We start from the raw sequence: 18392 nt of genomic DNA, 5'->3' as shown, positions 1-18392 counted from the left end.
ATGATAGTCGCTTTAGATTATAAGATCAAATCTTACCATATCTTAGTTAGTCAGTTAACGTCCAACTCAGACTGTTGTTAATTTTTTAACGGACAATAACGAATTTGGAACATAATAAATAATCAGGTGACCATTTATAACTTTTAATAATCAATGAACTCAAATCTGATCAATTATTCTCCATGCTTTGTGAGCAAAAGGTAATCTCTCACATTCTGCTAGAGAAGAAATTAGAAAAACGATATATCCTATTGGATGGCGCCACAAATTCCATCCCTAAGAACCATATTTTGATTGTGCCTCACCTATATCAACTGTACTTGAACTGTTAGATAATTATAGTCTATGATAACATCATTGTTTCTGTCGCTAGTCCAAAAACAGAAGACTATTTTATAATTTTTAATAGTTAGAGGACCCAATAAAATAATATCCTGTAGTTCTGGAACCATTTGTATACTTTACCCTAAAAAATAATTTTAAAATTATTTTATTTTCAAATACTTGTTTTAATTAAACATTTTAGTTTAAATTTATACAAATTTAAATTCTATCTTCAAACTCACTAAAGTAAACATACTTATCTGTTATAAATTATCATCAGAATAGTTACTTTTTAACTTGTCCACTTTAACAATTATTTGGTCATATATTTTTCATCAGAATAATGACTACAAACTATATAAAAACAAACTAAATATATTAAATAAAATTTTGATAATTATCTAATAATTTAAATTTTTACATAAATTTGGTTTTAAATTTTTTTAATTATTTAATATTAAGTTCTTGCTTCAAACTTATGAAGAAGTCATTCTTATCGTTTTTAGTTATAATCAGAATATCCTCTTTTAACTTATCCAGTAATTCCAACATTTATTGTCTCCGTGGGTTGATTGGTCATATATATATATATAATCTCTTATCATTTCTTTGACAATTATGTATATAATTATTAAGGTAAACTACACAAGTAGTCCCTCGATTATAAGGTGTTGTTTTGTTAAGTCTCTCGACTATTAAAAGTTATAAAATAGTCCTTCAACTATAAGATGTTTCTTTGTCAAGTCCTCCAACTATTAAAAGTTACAAAATGACCATCTGACTATTTAGTATGTTTCAAACTCGTACTTTTTCATTAAAAAATTGACAACAATCTAAGTTGTATGTTAATATGTTGACTGAGATATGATAGATTTTTTAGATTATGGGATCGAATTTTATCATATCTCAGTGTGTCGTCAATTTCTTAACAAAAAAGGACGAGTTTGGAACATACTAAATAGTTGGATAACCATTTTGTAACTTTCAATAGTCGGGGGACTGAACAAAGCAACACCCTATAGTCGAAAGATCATTTTATAACTTTTAATAGTCGAGAGACTCAACAAAGCATCACCCTATAGTCAGAGACCATTCATATACTTTACCCTAACTATTAACTAAAAACACATTTAATTCACTATGTTGATTAAATAAAAGATATTTAAGCGATCAAATTTTTCTTTCCATTTGAACTTTGATTACCATTTTCCATTAAAATATGCAAGGTAGCCTTGACAGGTATTAAGACACACAAACAAACAGCCAATACACTGGCAAAGAGTCCGGTAAAAGAAGAGTCACTCAAAAGTCAAGCCTGTAAAGGGTTACCAAAACTGTTATTATTACGAGTATCACGATCATGCAATAACGATTTTAGAGGGCACCAAAACCGTTATAAAACAGCCACTATTTAAATCTCTGGATACGGAAAACACCACCATATCTGGTTTCGAACTTCTATTCCTGGTCAGTTCTGTATGTAAAGTGCATAAGAAGAACAATCTGCATCCTTACAACGACCTATGAAAACTAAAAAGGAAATACATAAGAGTTACTTGATTAGACAAAGATGAGTGATTCTCAAAAGTATTGCTTGTCCTCAATAAAAATAGCCTTGGCATTTCGGCGATCCACATAAGCATTTCGTTTTTCCATAATGTGCTCCATTACTTTCGCTCTCATCCAAGTGTGGAATGTCGTAATCGTATGTCAGCTCTGTCATCGGAGGGATATGTCTCTTAGCAAAGAAAGCAATATGGAGGAGAACTTCATGGTTATGTTTATACATGATCGGATGTCATAAAACGTTTGGAGAGCAACTATGATTCATAAACCGAGCTACATTTCCACTGTTCTTTGAACTAATGGTCAGGAGAGATGGGATATCGTAATATTCAGTAGTTTCGAAACTTTCCTCTCCTACTAATTCAGTTTCGTAATACCACTTGAAGGATTCATAGACTCGATTTGTCTGAAAAACATACTCATTGCTTTCGCCGTCTCTCCCGTCCTGCCTTGTGTTAGTTTCTTCAATTACTTCACCTGCATATTCATAAATGAATGTACCTGCACGAATAGGGTCCCACGATCGCAGACCCCAACCCCTATCTTTCATCTTAAAAACTTCGAAGTGAACCTTGAAGCCAGTTTGTGTAACCCTATTTTTGCAGTTAGAAAGGCAGGGGCACAAGGAGCCACATTCATATATCATGGGTTTTCGACACACTAGAATCTCGTGCGTCGTGTAAGGTAAATAACCTCCATTCTTTTTAATGCAGCAGTAGTTTGAGTTTCCGGCTAGGCACGCTTCACGACAATCACAGCCAAAAGAAGGTTGCACTAACTTGAATGATTTCATGTATTTGATCGTAGATAAATAAGTGAAATGAGCAGGGCCCTTTTCATCGTCAACCTCATTCACAAGTGAAACGGGTATGCTTTCCGCACCGGAAGTGAGCTCGGGAAGTATAAGTCTATCCTTTTGTAACATTCCAAAAAGCGGGCTAGTGACAAAAATGCAAATTTTGAAAGTTTGATGGTCAAAGTAGAAAATTTGGGAAAAGTTTAAAGACATAAGTGGTATTTTCCCCCCAAAAAGAATTTATTCCATAAATGGATTTAGTTAGTGACCAAATTATAAGATTTTGTACAGTTTGGTGACCAAAGTATAAACTTTAAAAAGTTTAGAGACCAAAATGATAATTTTAAAAAGTTAATGTTGGTTTCGAAAATAAGGAAATAAATATATTATTTTCACATTTTTAAATGTTGGAAAATAATATTTAAGGATTTAATTCAATATTTAATTTAGACTGTTGGATTAAAGTGACAGAATTGTAAGTTTTGAAAATTACAAGGGCAAAATGGTAAAGTGGGAAAATATTTTGTTCATCTTTAGCTTTGAAAGATGATAAGGTTTCTGTAGCTTGGTAATAGTGTAAATATCAAGTTCATTAAGGGTAAATTAATATAGATATTTTGATTTCAAAGGTGAAGTGGTAATTTGACATTTAATGAATTTTATATTCAATATTTAATTAAGAAAGATGAAGAAATATCATATGATTTCTTCATCTTCTCCAACAGCAAATGTGAGCTCCTCCCAAGGTAAGAAAACATTTTTTGTTTTCAATTTTTGAGCCAATTCCTTTGGAATTCGAGTTATGTCGTGAAATAGGAAAGTGATCTACGCGAAAAACGCTATCATTTGTTATCAATATTTCTTTCTAATCTTGTTGGGTTTCAAAGATCCAAAATCTAAGGGTTTATGTTCATGATAGGATTCATGAAATTGATGATAATTCTTGATGATTTAGAGGTTGAAGATTCATTTTCAAGCTTGATTTATGGTTAAAACATGTTCAATCTTTCTAGAAATTATTCTTTGAAAATTTGAACATGATGAATTTTGAGAAAAATTATGGAAAAATTATATAAGGTCTGAAATGATGTAGGAAGTATTCTACAAGCTTTATAAAATCCAGGGACCATTTTAATTTTTGAAAAGTTGGGGGACCAATTCGACAATTTTAAAAAAGTTGTGAATGATTGTATAATTGTTTAATAGTTGATGTACTATGCTGGAAATTGCTGTTTTGGAATTAAAATGAGCATTTAGATGTGAAATATGACCATTTTGGAAGTTTGAAAAGATTGGCGATTTAAGTGCAACATTCACATAGTTAGTGTATCGATACACTAAGGAAGTGTATCGATACCCCCTTAAAAGGAAAATTTTCGAATGTAATTTGTGTACCGATACTGATAACTCCTTAAAAGACTCAATTTCTAGTATTTTCACTTAAGTTATTGCTCTTCTAAACAAAGTATGCACTGCATTTTAGTCGCATTTAGTTGCATATAGGTTATATTAGCTTGTGGTGGATAAGTTTTGCTTATGCAAGATTTATTTGGTTTGACTGATGCTGCGGAGGAGAAAGGGTTGTTGGGTTGTATTTGTGCAGGAAACCTACAGAGGAAGAACATTTCAGTCGTGACAACATAAAAGTGCAAAGGCCAACGGAGCAGATGAGAACGTGAGGAGCATATTTAACTCGCCGAGACAAGGTTTATCTGAAGAAGTCTGAAGCAGGTGTGGTGAAACCGCCTATGTCACACGCCAGCTGGATGACCTACTTCACGTGCAAGCAAGCCTTAATTATTCTGACAGCTGGCAACCACATTTCCTTTTTAAGTCTGGGCAATTAATAACGGCTAGTTAAGGAAACTCCAAAAGTAGACAAAACCCTAGGAGATCTTTCCTTATAAATAACCAGCCGAAGCCGCCAAAAGAAAATAGGCAAGGAAGAAGAGAGAAGAGCTTTACCTAAGGCGTGAGCAATTAACTGCAGTGCTTTCCCACCGTCTACCTACCAACCTTACTTGGTGTCCTCTATAGTCAGACGATAGCAGAGCGGTGATCAGGTCTTGAGAGAGGCTGATTACCAAGGCAGGTGCGTTGCTGATCAGGATTGTCGCGACAGTGCCCCCTGTTTTCTGAGTCGTTCTTCCTTTGTTCTTAACTCTTTATTTATTTGGGGTTGTATTAAACGATTAAATCTTGGATGATCTTTGATAGCACCATGAATGCTTTACTTGGTGTTGAACTTTGTTTTGCCTGAACAATATTTTTATGTTTATGAATGGTGAATTATGTTTCGCTTATGATTGTTTTGCTCATAGTTTAAATATTTTACCTTAACACTATAAGAGCATCGAGATACTGCCTTGAGTTTTGGTAAAACATGTCTTGGCAATGTAAGAGCATCGAGAGATAGCCTTTTGTCTAGATAGTGATCCTTAGATTCGAGAGAATTAAGATAGATCCACGTGAGCAATGGAATGAATCTGGGATGGTGAAGTTCTAACTTGTTTTCCTTAGAGAGAAGGAGTGAGTTTCAAACGACTAAAAGGGATAGATGCTAGAGTAGGATAGACAACGCCTATAGTTTACGCTAAGAGGTATTATTACAACAACAGTTTGACAAACCAAGGGTTGTAGTTCACGCTGAGGAGTATTGTCGTAGCAACCGTCTAAGAATACCTAGTAATCCTGTCGGGCAACTTGAGCGAGTCATAATAATTTATTCTAGACTTAGAATAATTGTTGTCAAGACAATAGTTTAGCATAAGTGCTCTGTGACACGTATGAATATGTGAGGTTGTTTGCATTATATTTAAACCAATACTTGTTTATTTTATTCAATTAGTCTGCACATTTATTTTGTCTCGATCAAACTTTTCTGAAAGCATTAAATCATTCTTCTTAGTTCATTAATATTAGTTCTTTGGTTGATACTTAGTAGGATTGGCAACTAACGAAATTTTTAGCCATAAAAAGTTCTTTTTGTGTTACTTTATATTTACTTAGTCTAACGTAGTTTTTATTTTCTTTTGTAGGATTTTATTATTGCATGACATTGAGATCTGTTGGTAAGCCTTTAGAACCATTCAACCCCAAAGTTGAGCAATCGTTCAGACAAAGGTTGCGTGCCCAAAGAACCAGAGAACATTTGAACTAAATTCAAATACAGAACGGCATGGGAGATCTAGGAGACCCAGATACAACAATTAATATTCAAGTTGTAAGATCGAGAGCGATATGAGATCATTTGAACCCAATTCTCAATGAACTCAATCCAGGCATAGTGGCACATGAGATACAAGCCACTCATTTCAAACTTAAACCAATGATGTTTAATATGTTGAACTCTATTGGCCAGTTTGGTGGTACGCCCAATGAGGATGCTATGCAGCATGTTAGTGCTTTCCTTGAAGTGTGCGATTCGTTTCGATAACAAGGATTACATGAAGATATGCTCAAACTGAAACTTTTTTCTTACTCCTTACGCGATAGAGCAAGAGCTTGGCTCAGTGGAGTTCCCTCTGGCTCAATGGAGTCGTGGGCAGATTTATGAAAGAGGTTCCTACTCCGATATAATCCGCCCAATATGAATACACAACTTCGAAATGAAATTGCGAGTTTTCGTCAAGGATATCATGAATCAATGTACGAATGTTGGGATAGGTATAAAAGTCTACTTCGCAAATGTGTTAACCATGGATTTCACGATTGGTCGCAAGTGGTGATGTTTTACAGTGGAGTCAATGCACCAACTCGAATGATGCTAGATGCCTCAGCAAATGGCACCTTATTAGACAAATCACCCGAGGAAGCTTTTGACATCCTCGACAGGATATCAAATAATGATTATCAATTTCCAAGTGCAAGATTGGGGACTGACAGAAAAACATCTGAAGCATATGAATTAGAGGGTAAGGATTCTGTAGCAACTCAACTTTCTGCTATAACCAATATGTTGAAAAATTTGCAACGTCCTAATGAGGTAAGAGAAGTCAAGGTGACCAATAATGTATGCCTATTTTGTCATGGCAATCATCATGAGAGTGAATGTCCTGAAAATCATGAGTTAACCAATTTTGTGGGAAACTATAATCGGAGCAATAATAACCCCTATTCGAACACGTACAATCCTAGTTGGAGATAACACCCAAATTTTTTATGGAATAATCAAGGAAGCAATAACAATCATGCAACAAATTACAGGCCACAGCAAAATAATTCTGACCATCAACACTTTGTACCATGAACCTACAACCGAGATGTATGAAGCAGAAAACTTTAGCCTAGACGAATTAGTTTCAGAAGATGATTCTGAAAATCATGGGCCTGACAACGGAAATCTGAGCAATGCACGCCTTGAAAATGATACCAATGCAAGATACGAAGGAAAGAAAAGGGACCAATCGAGACTTCTTCATAATAGATCAGGTATGAAATTTGAACCCTTAGATTATGATGAAGTTAAGTCTTAAGAGTCATCCTCGCAACATGCATCGAAATTGGAACTGAAAACTTTGCCATCACATTTGAAATATGCTTATCTAGGAGTTGATGAAACCCTACCAGTGATAATTTCTGCCAACCTAACCTCCGAACAGGAGAATAGTTTGTTGAATGTTTTTGTCACAGAACATGAAAGCTATAGGATGGACAATGGTAGACTTGAAAGGAATCAGTCCGACCATATGAATGCACAAAATCAATCTCGGAGATAGCCACAGCACCTCGGTGGAACCCTAAAGACGGCTCAACTCGATCATGAAGAAGGTAGTCATGAAGGAAATTATAAAATGGCTAGATGCGAGAGTAATTTATCCTATATCTGATAGTTCATGGGTTAGCCCAGTACAATGTGTGCCAAAGAAAGGTGGTGTGACCGTGGTTAAAAGCGAGCATGACGAGCTCCTCACCACGAGAACAATCACGGGTTGGCACATATGCATGGATTATAGGAAGCTCAACAAAGCCACAAAGAATGATTATTTTCCCCTCCTTTTTATCGACCAAATGTTAGATAGATTAGCGGGAAAAGTATTTTATTTGCTTCCTCGATAGATACTCGGTGTATAACCAAATAGTCATAGCACCAGAGGACCAAGAGAAAATAACTTTCACATGCCCTTATGGTACCTATGCATTTAGACGAATTCTGTTTGGACTGTGTAACGCTTCAGCTACATTCCAAAGATGCATAATGGCCATCTTTTCAGATATGGTGGAAGAATGCATGGAAAAATTTATGGACGACTTCTCCGTCTCTGGTGAAGATTTTGACCGATGTCTCGGCAATTTGTCCAAGGTGTTGAAACGATGTGAAGAAGCCAACCTAATACTGAATTGGGAAAATGCCATTTTATGGTAACCGAATGAATAGTGTTGGGTCACAAAATTTCATGCCATGGCATCGAAGTCGATAAAGCCAATGTGGATGCAATTGCAAATCTTCCCCCACCTACTAATGTGCGAGGTGTACGCAGTTTCCTTGGACATGCAGGCTTCTACAGGTGGTTCATAAAAGACTTTTCTCAAATCTCTAAACCCTTATGTTTTTTGCTTCAACAAAATCATCCATTTGAATTTACTAATGATTGTTTGAATGCCTTCATAGATTTTAAGAAAAAGCTTTCAGCAACACCAATTGTTATCCCACCAGATTAGAACAGACCATTTGAGCTCATGTGCGACGCAAGTGAATATGTAGTCGGAGCAGTGCTAGGGCAACGAAAAAGTAAAATTTTTCATGTTATCTACTATGCAAGTCGTACCCTTAATGATGCACATGTAAACTATACCACCACTAAAAAAGAACTCGTAGCAGTAGTATTTGCATTCGATAAGTTTAGGTCATATCTAATAGGCACTAAGGTAATTGTGCATACAGATCACTCTGCCATTAAATATCTGATTAATAAACAAATGCAAAGCCTAGACTAATTCGGTGGATATTATTACTACAAGAGTTCGATTTAGAAATCAAGGATAGAAAATGTATAGAAAATCAAGTAACGAACCATTTGTCTAGGCTAGATAACAAATCTGATTTTCCTGACATCACAGAAATTAAAGAGGATTTCCCTGATGAGAAAATATTACTTTTCACGGCTGCACCGTGGTATGCTGACATAGTTAATTATCTTGTTAGTGGTATTGTTCATCTTGATTTATCTAGCCAGGGCTGAAGGAAGTTTCGACATGATGTGCGACATTACTACTGGGATGAACCATTTCTATTCAAGCAATACGGAAACCAAATAATCCAAAGATACATTCTAGAAAAAGAGCAACAAGATATCTTGCACCAATGGCACTTGTCACCATATGGAGGGAATTTTGGTGGGATGAGAACAGCAACAAAAGTGCTTCAGTCCGGATTTTACTGGCCAACCTTGTTCAAAGATGCGCATGAATTCTATAAGTCATGTGATAGATGCCAACGAACAGGAAACATCTCGAAACGATATGAGATGTCATGACAGAATATTCTGGAAATTGAACTTTTCGACGTATGGGGAATAGATTTCATGGGACCCTTTCCAACATCATTCAGATATTTGTACATTATTTTGGCAGTGGATTATGTATCAAAATGGGTTGTAGCCATCGCAACACCTAAGAACGATTCCAAGACGGTGTTAAAGTTTTTGCACAAAAATATATTCACCCGCTTTGGAACACCACGAGCTATCATTAACGATGAAGGCACACATTTTGACAATAAATTGATTGGCAAGGCACTGAAACGATATGGAGTACGACATAGGATCGCTATGGAGTATCACCCTCAGACGAATGGACAAGCTGAAGTGTCTAACCGGGAAATTAAACAGATCCTTGAAAAATTTGTCAACCCAAGTCGGAAAGACTGGTCACCGAAGCTAGATAAAGCACTATGAGCTTATCGCACAATATTCAAGACACCGCTGGGAATGTCCCCGTTCAAGATGGTCTACGGAAAGGAATGTCATCTACCGGTTGAACATGAATATAAAGCCTACTGGGCCATCAGAAAGATAAACGTGGATGCTCAGCTTGCTGGAGAAAGAAGACTCTTCGAGGATCACATGGAGATCTACTTCGAGTATTTCAAGGCTAGGGATGCCCAGATCAACACATTCTTCAAAGAATTGTGCCCCAACACAACAACCAATCTGCCGCCCTTCCCTAGCGTCCTCCTCAAATACAATGTTGGTGGCCGTACATTCTACGCTTCGACATCAAATATACCTCAAGAGGTTCCCCCCAGTGTATCCACAGATGTGCCACCACTAGCAACCCATGTCTCGCCTGTACAAGAGGAAGGCCAAGGCGACACAGAAGAGTTCCTCAGCTCCTCATCTTTCTCGACCACCAAGAGCAGTGATGATACTCCACCCCAATTCTTCTCCGACGAAGATTTCACACCAGAACCGAAGCAACCCGAGCACGATCCTACTCAGTCCCCAGTTCGTCCAGCCCCGCCAGTCCCAGCAGCAGTTCCCAGTCCAGCAGCAGTTCCAGAACAACCGACTCCTATAACTAGGCAATCTACTCCAGCACGAGCCTCAACCAACAAGAAGTGCTACAAGAGAACGAAAAGCCTTATACTTCAGCCGTCTCCTTCTAAGACAACAACAGTAGACTCGGGATCCGAGAGTCCCTCTCCTCCCAAACGACGCCGAACGAGGGCGTCCAGATAAGCCACCCCACCACAGTAAGTTTTTTTTAGTTTTCGTTACTTTTTTCGCATCTGCATATAGCATCAATTAGTTTAATTTTCATGCATTGAGGAAAATGCATCCCTCAAGTTTGGGGGATGTATTGTACCATATTCTGCTATACTTTGTTAAAAAGCAATTGATGATGATTGGTTGAAAATTTTGGTTGTCATGACATAAGCATATTGAGATTATTGTTAGGAATGAATTAGGGATGTCCAATGATGAATGTAAAATTTTATTGTCTAGGCCAGAATTATTGTTAAGACTGTCTAAAGAAGAGAACCAACCCTAGGCTTGATTCTTTGAAATTTATAAACACGATTGTAGGTTGTCTTTGCTCTAGGTAATCTGTAAAATTTTAGGAAAGAACTTTCTATTTGCCGAGACTTCAAAAATATTCTAAGGGTAAAGTGAAAACTATCTAGTGTTTAAAAACTTGAAAAACTCGAAAATACAAAGGGACACTCCTCTGTGCAAAGGCATGAACAAGAAAAACTCCAAAAGAAATTAAGAGTAGCCAAGGCATATGAGTGAATGAAAGTAGTCACAGGATGACTCTGCCCGACTAGCTTGGGGGTGGAAGGTATGCTCCCTTTCACCTATAGTGTGGAACGGTAGGTGTGATGAGCTGACTCCCCTATGAAAAAATGAATAAAGAGAATAAAAGTTGATAAATAACTAGGAGTATAAACTAAGCCTGACGAATAATTTGTTTCCTTGACAAACCAGAAGTGCTTTCTTTAAGTTTTCTAATTACCTCTATGCATAGACAGGTTACAATCACGCACACACGATAACAAGGGATCCTGACTAGGGAAGGGACTTGACTGATATGACTGTCAAACATATTGAGGCCAAACAATTTTTGTTGAGGGCTGAAATCTCAAACCATATGATTTTCTTAACACTGTTTTGCCATGACAATTTTAATTTTCTTCTAGCTATTATCCATTGCTTGAGGACAAGCAATAGCTTAAGTTTGGGGGTGTGATAACTCCGTAAAAAGACTCAATTTCTAGTCTTGTCACTTAAGTTATTGCTCTTCTAAACAAAGTATGCACTACATTTTAGTCGCATTTAGTTGCATATAGGTTATATTAGCTTGTGGTGGATAAGTTTTGCTTAGGCAAGATTTATTTGGTTTGACTGATGTTGCGGAGGAGAAAGGGTTGTTAGGTTGTGTTTATGCATGAAACCTACAGAGGAATAACATTTCAGTCATGACAACGTAAAAGTGCAAATGCCAACAGAGCAGATGAGAACATGAGGAGCAGATTTATCTCGCCAAGGCAAGGTTTATCTTAAGAAGTCTAAGCAGGTGATGTGAAACCACCTATGTCACACGCCAACTGGATGACCTACTTCACGTGTAAACAAGCCTTAATTATTCTGAAAGATGCCAGCCGCCTTTTCTTTTTAAGTCTGGACAATTAATAACGGCTAGTTAAGGAAACTCCAAAAGTAGACAAAGCCTTAGGAGATCTTTCCTTATAAATAACCAGCCGAAGCCGCCAAAATAAAAGATGCAAGGAAGAAGAGAGAAGAGTTTTACCTAAGGCGTGAGCAAGCAACTGCAATGCTTTCCCACCATCTACCTACCAACCTTCCTTGGTGTCCTCCATAGCTAGACGATAGCAGAGCGATGATCAGGTCTTGAGAGAGGCTGATCACCAAGGCAGGCGCATTGGTGAAAGATTTCTAGGTGTCAATTTCTAGTATTTTCACTTAAGTTATTGCTCGTCTAAACAAAGTATGCACTGCATTTTAGTCGCATTTAGTTGCATATAGGTTATATTAGCTTGTGGTGGATAAGTTTTGCTTAAGTTATTTTTATTTGGTTTGACTGATGCTGCGGAGGAGAAAGGGTTGTTGGGTTGTATTTGTGCAGGAAACCTACAGAGGAAGAACATTTCAGTCGTGACAACATAAAAGTGCAAAGGCCAACAGAGCAGATGAGAACGTGAGGAGCATATTTATCTCGCCGAGACAAGGTTTATCTGAAGAAGTCTGAAGCAGGTGTAGTGAAACCGCCTATGTCACACGCCAGCTGGATGACCTACTTCACGTGCAAGCAAGCCTTAATTATTATGACAGCTGGCAACCACATTTTCTTTTTAAGTCTGGGCAATTAATAACGGCTAGTTAAGGAAACTCCAAAAGTAGACAAAACCCTAGGAGATCTTTCCTTATAAATAACCAGCCGAAGCCGCCAAAAGAAAAGAGGCAAGGAAGAAGAGAGAAGATCTTTACCTAAGGCGTGAGCAATTAACTGCAGTGCTTTCCCACCGTCTACCTACCAACCTTACTTGGTGTCCTCTATAGTCAGACGATAACAGAGCGGTGATCAGGTCTTGAGAGAGGCTGATTACCAAGGCAGGTGCGGTGCTGATCAGGATTGTCGCGACAGTGCCCCTGTTTTCTGAGTCGTTCTTCCTTTGTTCTTAACTCTTTATTTATTTGGGGTTGTATTAAACGATTAAATCTTGGATGATCTTTGATAGCACCATGAATGCTTTACTTGGTATTGAACTTTGTTTTGCCTGAACAATATTTTTATGTTTATGAATGATGAATTATGTTTCGCTTATGATTGTTTTGCTCATAGTTTAAATATTTTACCTTAACACTATAAGAGCATCGAGATACTGCCTTGAGTTTTGGTAAAACATATCTTGGCAATGTAAGAGCATCAAGAGATAGTCTTTTTGTCTAGATAGTGATCCTTATATTCGAGAGAATTAAGATAGATCCACGTGAGCAATGGAATGAATCCTGGATGGTGAAGTTCTAACTTGTTTTCCTTAGAGATAAGGAGTGAGTTTCAAACGACTAAAAGGGATAGATGCTAGAGTAGGATAGACAATGCCTATAGTTCATGCTGAGAGGTATTACTACAACAACAGTTTGACAAACCAAGGGTTGTAGTTAACGCTGAGGAGTATTACTGTAGCAACCGTCTAAGAATACCTAGTAATCATGTCCGGCAGCTTGAGCGAGTCATAATAATTTGTTCTAGACTTAGAATAATTGTTGTCAAGGCAATATTTTAGCATAAGTGCTCTGTGACACGTCTGAATATGTGAGGTTGTTTTCATTATATTTAAACCAATACTTGTTTATTTTATTCAATTAGTCTGCACATTTATTTTGTCTCGACCAAACTTTTCTGAAAGCATTAAATCATTCTTCTTAGTTTATTAATATTAGTTCTTAGGTTGATACTTTGTAGGATTTAGCTTGTGACATTAGTTATAGTTATGGTGAAAATATATTTCTAATTCAATCCTTGTGGAGACGATACTCACTCACTACTATATTGCTTGCATCGATTGTGAATACTTGCACAGATTTGCTTGCCTTATCATATACATTTACAAGCGATCAGATACATAGGCAGTGTATCGATACACCAGTGAAGGGATGTATTGATACCCTATAATGGGTACCGATACACTGAAAAGGGAAATTGAATAGATCTTTTCTTTAGTTTAAGAAATGAAAACTAGAGTATGCTATTGGGAATACTGATATGTATAAATGTATGATTGTGTAGATATCGAGCACAATCAAGTTTTGAAATGATCGCAAAGTTAGGACCCATCCTAGGAGATAAATCATAGAAGTGGATTTGGATATATAAAGTGTCAATGTGAGTGCAATTTAATTTGTACTTATGTTATCGAACAAACATTGGCTTGTGATGAGTCAGTGACGGAGTTATTATGATAAGAAGTGACTCCTAAAATATTATTTGATTTGTGATTGATGGAATTATTATGTGTACATGAATACATGAAAATGTGTATATGTGTCATATGTTATTATATGTGTGACATAATTTACATGATTACATGTATATGCGATATGTGATATTGACATAAGTGACTATAGGATCACGAACTATGGAAAATAACAAGGACTTATATGATAACAAGTGAAATTGATATAAGCTAGGTGGTATAGATATAAATGATAAGTTAAACGACATGGACATATGTGATTATATGAGAAAGAATATAAGCTATGTGATTATGAACATGTGGATATAAGTCTAGTTGAAGATATAATATCAATATATATAAATTACATGAGTTAGATATATAGGAACCGATATAACCAACTTATGAGATTAAATGAAAAGTGAGATAAGTTAAATAACATTGACCTATAGGATAATATGAGAATAATATATAAATTAGGAGACATTGATAGAAGTGACTATACGAACATGCAAGATAAGTTATATGGGGAAGAGTTATGGGCTTAAATGAACATATAATATATGAGTCATATGGTAAAGATCTATGAAGCTATAGGAAAATGTTATGGGATATATATATATATATATATATATATAGGTAACAAGCTATGTGAAATTGAATTAAGTAAATATATGAAACTAGAATATAAATAGTGTGAGATAAATGATTATGTAAAACTGTGAGATAAGTTATAGAGCATTGATATACGAACTATATGAAAGTATGTACATGAATACATGTATAAGTTTATATGTTATTCTATGTGTTATATGATGTATATATGAACATATGTGAACAAGATATGACATGTGTGTTTACATGAACACATGAGAAATGATATAAGTTATATGATACAATCTATGTGATTACATGCACATGTGATATATGTTATATGATATGAACCTATGTGATATAGGTTATATGACAAGAATATTATACAAGGATCTATGAGATCATACAAGAATGATATACAAGCTACATGAGAACGAGTTATGAGATTAAGTATTTACATGATACAAGTGATATGAAATGTTATAAATGATAATGCCCATGTTATATGATATGAGAGTTAGGGGTATAGTTGGCATGCCAAGAGTCGAGGGTCTACGCGGTCATTCGGGACATATATGTATTCTTTGGAACATTTATGATGTCCTTTGAGACACACACTTGGTCATTGGCATATTTATATGATTCTTAAGGAATTTCTATGTGGTCCTTATGGACATTTTATATGGCACTACGGCAACTCTACGCGGTACTTCGGTGAAATTCTACGTGGCACTTCGGTGCATTTATACGAGCTGTGGTGACAGCATATGTGCACAACCTCAATGTACTCGCATACTTTGAGTTCTCAGTAATGTACATGGGATATAAAATATATTAAAAGTGTTTGCATTATTATATGATGTTATGTGTGTTTCTTTGTGAAATGATATATGTGTTATATGATATACATAAATGATAAGTACAAGATCATATGTTAAATGGGTTAATAATAATGATAGAGATCATGATAATGATGTTGATGATGATAATGATGGTATATGTGTATGTATGCATTTTGTTATATGAAATGTTCTATGGTTCTATTATATGTTTTATATGCCTCACTACGTTAACGACTTAGCGTGTGATTGTTTCACACGTAGGTTCCGAGAAGAAGGAGTAAAGTTAAGCAAGACATGTCAGTTTTTCCTTTCCAAAGATCAGATCAGAAAAGAATTGAATAGTATGTATTTTGTAATACTGATTGTGGTTGGCATGTAAATAAAGATTTAAATCTGATATGCTCTAATCGGTTTTATAAAATCATATGATTATATTTTATGTAAATTATTCAGTTGTACTTAGTAAAAGTTTAAAATTATTCACTATTACGTACAAGTAAATGTTTTGAAATGTCAATGTGACACCTCGGATTCATATCCGGGTCGAGTACGGTTTAAGGGTGTTACACCCTTGAAAACAGACCTCATTTCCATTTCTGAATAAATTTCCAAGTCGCAAAAGCGTCTTTCTACCCAGGGATCCTAACTAGTTTATACTTGAACATATTACAACCCGATTTCCCCTTCTCCATCCATGACTACTGAACCATGTAAAGCCCATCGTATACATAGACCTTCGACGTTTTGTTGGAGGTATCCTATAAACCTCGAATGACTCTTACTTCATTGGCTCGGTGCAAGCTCCTTTCCAAAGCAAGATTTCCCCTCACAAGCTTATGATCGGATACTTCTTTATCACCACTGGCATTCCTACCATGACCAGTATATACCAAAACATCGGGATCTTCAACATCATCATCATACCCTTCGGATGAAATGATGCTTACAGCCACTCGTTCTCCTTATAAATCAACCTTCATAGGCATGAGGTCAATTTTAGCCATGCACTGAGCATGCAACCACACTAAGCACAACTCCATTCGAAAGAAGAAAATGTCCCCGATTTCAACACCATGAACGACTCCAATTCTCTTTCTCGCGTTAGTCCGCTCCCCTTTGCTCATCATTATGTTGCTATCTTTAAGCACTGAATGCTTAATAATCCCATATTGTGGTTCGTCGTTGTCTTCCATTTGGCTAAGCTTTGTCCTAAGTGCATCAAACCTCCAAAGAACATTTTCAACCAATTCCCTATTCCCGTCATCTCGCTCAGATAAACTAATTCCAGGATTGAAATCAGTAACAGTTGTGAATGCAAACTCAAAAACTTTCCTTTTCTTCATTTTCTTTTTAATGGAACTCGACCCAGCTGACTTATGTTCATGCACATTTTGGCCATTAGAAGTCGGTGGTTCCGCTCTAAATGATTGAATCGGCATAGCAGGATAAAACTCGTCTTGGTTAAGACCAGGCATTGAATGGGATCCTTGTGGTCTGCTAAAGGGGAAAATGGTAAAAACCTCGACGGAATGGGGCCATTAGGTGGAGCACAAACGAAAGGCAGACCACCGTTAGGTACAGTCGGGAACTGAGGAACCAAAGTACATAGCTGTTTTAAATCCAAAACTTTAGATTTATCCCCTAAATTTAGTAGAACCATGTTTATACCCGTCCCTTCTTGCATTACAAACGAAAAACTAAAGCTTTTTCAACCAAAATTCTCTCTTTTTTTTCCACAGAACCCAATGATACCCACTTCAATTTTATAATCCTCAACTAGTTTATGCTCAAACCAAATCTCCAATGTGAACCAAAATTACAGAAAATTCAGTAAATACCCACTTCATTTTTCTCCATCCTTACTTGTTTATGCATAAAACAATGGCCTACACGAAACCAAATTACACAAAAATAAACCTTTTAGAACAAATAAAAAAGAATCTTTTTTCCTGAACCAGGAGATACTCATTTATCCATGACTTCGCTATGCAAGCAAAAAGCAATGAAATACATAGATTCACTAAGAGATTAGGGTTATGTTGCATACAAAGAGAGAGAATAAATTATTAAATTCGAAATGAACACAGACAAGAGGCGATTACCTGTCGAAAGAGAGACGAGAAGCTTTGTTGTAAGCATTATTTGAGTTTGAATTGCTTCTGAGTTTCGCCCGATTTAAGACGGTGACTTCTTTTAAAATTTGGGTAAAATACATAATTAGTCACTTAAGTATGAATATTGACAACTGTCGTTTTCGATGACAAAATAAAGTTCCTTCTTCTCGATTAATAAATAAAGGAAAATTCGTAGTATAGAGAAGTAAGGGTCGATTCCTCAGGGACTTAGAAAATTCTGAATTTTTGTCTGAATTATTTATGTGAGGCGTGATATAGTAAATGGGGGGTTTTGATAAAAAATTATTAAGTAATACAAGATTTTTAAAAAAGTGCTTAAGGTAAAAAAAAAAGAGAAAATAAAGATTGTAAATAGATTTGGTAAAAACAGACTCAAGCTTTGTTTTAACTCAATTTCTTTTAGATCATCGAATTAGATTTTTCCTTCGAGATTCACGTCGGTTACTTTGTCTACAAGGGCTATCCCCGTGACTCTATTTTGTATACCGAATACACAAGGCAATCTTTTATCCCGACTTCAAAAATTGATCTAATCAACATCAATTGTCGTAGATCAATTACCGTTTAAGTTCATAGCGATCGACTCGGATTGTTGCTTCTATAACCGTAAATTCCAATCTCAATTCCCTCTTGGCGAAGCTATTTCGCCAAGTGTGTTCCCAGAAAGTTGAATGTGCTTTCTATAAGCCGAATCTTCCTCCCACACGTTTAATCGC

The 18392-nt window shown here is 36.1% G+C and overlaps 1 pseudogene; it reads right to left on the bottom strand.

The window, feature by feature from the left end:
- Positions 1 to 1797: 1797 nt before the first annotated feature.
- Positions 1798 to 17225, bottom strand: LOC120168951 (annotated as a pseudogene).
- Between the last annotated feature and the right edge of the window lie 1167 nt (positions 17226 to 18392).

This window comes from Hibiscus syriacus, unplaced genomic scaffold, assembly GCF_006381635.1.
Source record: "Hibiscus syriacus cultivar Baekdansim isolate YM2019G1 unplaced genomic scaffold, ASM638163v2 tig00111741_pilon, whole genome shotgun sequence".
Taxonomy (NCBI): domain Eukaryota; kingdom Viridiplantae; phylum Streptophyta; class Magnoliopsida; order Malvales; family Malvaceae; genus Hibiscus; species Hibiscus syriacus.
This window is presented reverse-complemented; position numbering and strand designations above follow the sequence as displayed.